The sequence below is a fragment of the Panthera tigris genome, chromosome E2 (genome assembly GCF_018350195.1).
Source record: "Panthera tigris isolate Pti1 chromosome E2, P.tigris_Pti1_mat1.1, whole genome shotgun sequence".
In the NCBI taxonomy this organism is placed as follows: domain Eukaryota; kingdom Metazoa; phylum Chordata; class Mammalia; order Carnivora; family Felidae; genus Panthera; species Panthera tigris.
The window spans coordinates 359348-361726 of record NC_056674.1 but is presented as its reverse complement, the minus strand read 5'-3'; positions in this window follow the sequence as shown (position 1 = coordinate 361726).

Sequence of the window (2379 nt, the reverse complement as noted above, 5' to 3'; positions counted from 1 at the left end):
ATTTGGAACTGAATATGAAAAGCAGCACTGAGTGATGACGTTCTCAAGACCAAAGGACAACCAGGGAGACCACCCTGCACACAAGTAAATGAGAAAACTGGTGGGGAGTTGTTGCTAGTGAATATAAGTTGGAAAAACATTTAATTTTTCACTCACTTGATTTGCTGTTATAATTTGTTTGCTCATTTGGTCATTAAAAGTGATACTAGTGAAACCTGACCATGTTTATAATGTAAGTTTAAAAAGCCAGGTACCAAAAAGTCTGTGCACTGATATTATATTTGTGGTATTTATGCATATGGACAAGGACTAAAAGAGAACAAAGATAAATAAACTATATATTTCTGTGATAGAAATCTCTGTGGGTTTTTTTCCACCTATTAAATTTCTTTCATTAATAATTTGATACTTAAAATAAGCAGTGTTAAAACAAAGTGAAGGAGATTGTCAGACCAGTTCTAGCAGACTCTGCAAAAGGCCACAGTCCCTCTGGCCCAAGATTCCAAATGAGTTAGGATGAGTGGGTCATCCTAACCCTGATCCTCAGAGCATCATCAGGATGCAGGGAATGTTCGATTCAGGGAATGGTAATCTTAAGCAACCAACCATTGGAGGCCTAGAGGGAGGGAAACCCCCCGCAAGGGGGGGTGGGGAGCTTCCCAGGAATGTTCATGTTGGTGCCCGTGTTTCACATTTTACATGAGATGATAGATTAAAATCCTTTCTCCAGGTCACACGGCCTGTAACCTGCAACCCATCCACTCCTTGCTCCATGACTCTACCTCTGCTCTCTCAAGTTGTACATAACATTTCAAACTATGTCCTAAGACTCTGGGTCAGATGTTGAACTTATGCTCATCAGATATTAGTTGACTGCTACAGGGCACACCTCTTCAGAGCCCTTGGGATCATAACACTGACAAGGGTGAGGCACAGTCATGCCATCTGGAGTGAGCGTGTTTCACTCCTTTCTCTACAGGAGTGCTGGAGACAGACTAGAGAAGCCCAGAGGCCAGGTGCCTGGGGAATGGTGATGGCACACTAGCTGTCGTATTGCTTTTCATGCATCAGGCACAGGGCTCATGACTGCTGTATAACATCTCCATGGTAGCTTCTTTGAGAGATGAAACATTTGGGGCTGAAGAACTTGCCAGGGCCCCACTGCCCTCCCACTACACAGTTGGAGATCTTTAACAGGAGAACATCAGCAGCTCCTTCTCCAAGTACTGATGATGTAGGGATGTCCATTTACTTGGGGGAGTGGCCTCACCATGATGCCCAGTGTCCACTGGGGAATGCCACAGTGCTCAAATGAGGTCACTTAATCCTGAAATGCCATACACAGTTTTGTTGCCAGAAGATGGTCACTGAAGGAGGTGTGCTGACTGCTTTCACATCTATGGCAGTTTCAAATATGGCCACAAACTCTTTGCCTTTCCTCCATTCCTAGAATGTGGCTGGGCTTGTGACTGCTTCCACCAATAGGGTCAGCAGAAGTTACACCATGTAACTTCCATGAAATGAGGTCATAAAGGATGCTGAGGACTTGTTTCCTCAGCGAAATGAGAAATGGTGGTGTCAGCTGAAACTGTGACCAGGCTGCAAGATGTTGGGTAGTGAATGAGGAGAGGAGAAATCATCCCTTCAGAGGAGGTGAACAGATGAGGGTAGGCTTGCCCAGTAACTCATCTGGGGCCCTGAGGTTTGGGATCACTAACTGCAAGGCTATGGACACTTTAACATCCAAATTTGAAATCCAGTTGGCTGCTTTAGAAGCCGAGAAATTTATCTCTGAAGTGAATGGAAGAGTTCCCACTTTCCTTAAAGTAGGATGAGATGATGCAGAATTTGAATATATGCAGCTGGTGGTCTCCCATCTTTTCCCAGCCACACATAATTCATTATCAGCAGCACCCGCCATTACACTCAAAAGTTTGCCATTGGGCCTCAGTATGCCTGAATCTCCTGGGGGATTTGGGGAGGCAGAGTGATGACCCCCACATATGTCTACTGCTAGGCCCCAGAACCTGTGAAAATAGTGCTTCACATGGCCAGAGGGACTTTGCAGATGTGATTATGTTAGGATTTTGAAATAGTGAGATTATCCCGGATTATCCCCATAGGCCCAATGTCATCACAAGGGTCATTATAAGAAGGAGACAGTAGGATCCAAATAAGAGAGGAAGATAAGACAAAAGCAGCGATTGCAGTGATACATGGCCATAAGACAAGGAATGTGAGTGGCCTCTAGAGGCTGGAAAAAGCAAGGAAATGGACTCATTCCCTAGAGTCTTCAGAACGAACACAGTCCTGGAGACACCTTGATTTCAGTCCAGTGATAGATTTCTGAACTCCAGAATGTTAAAATAATAAACTTGT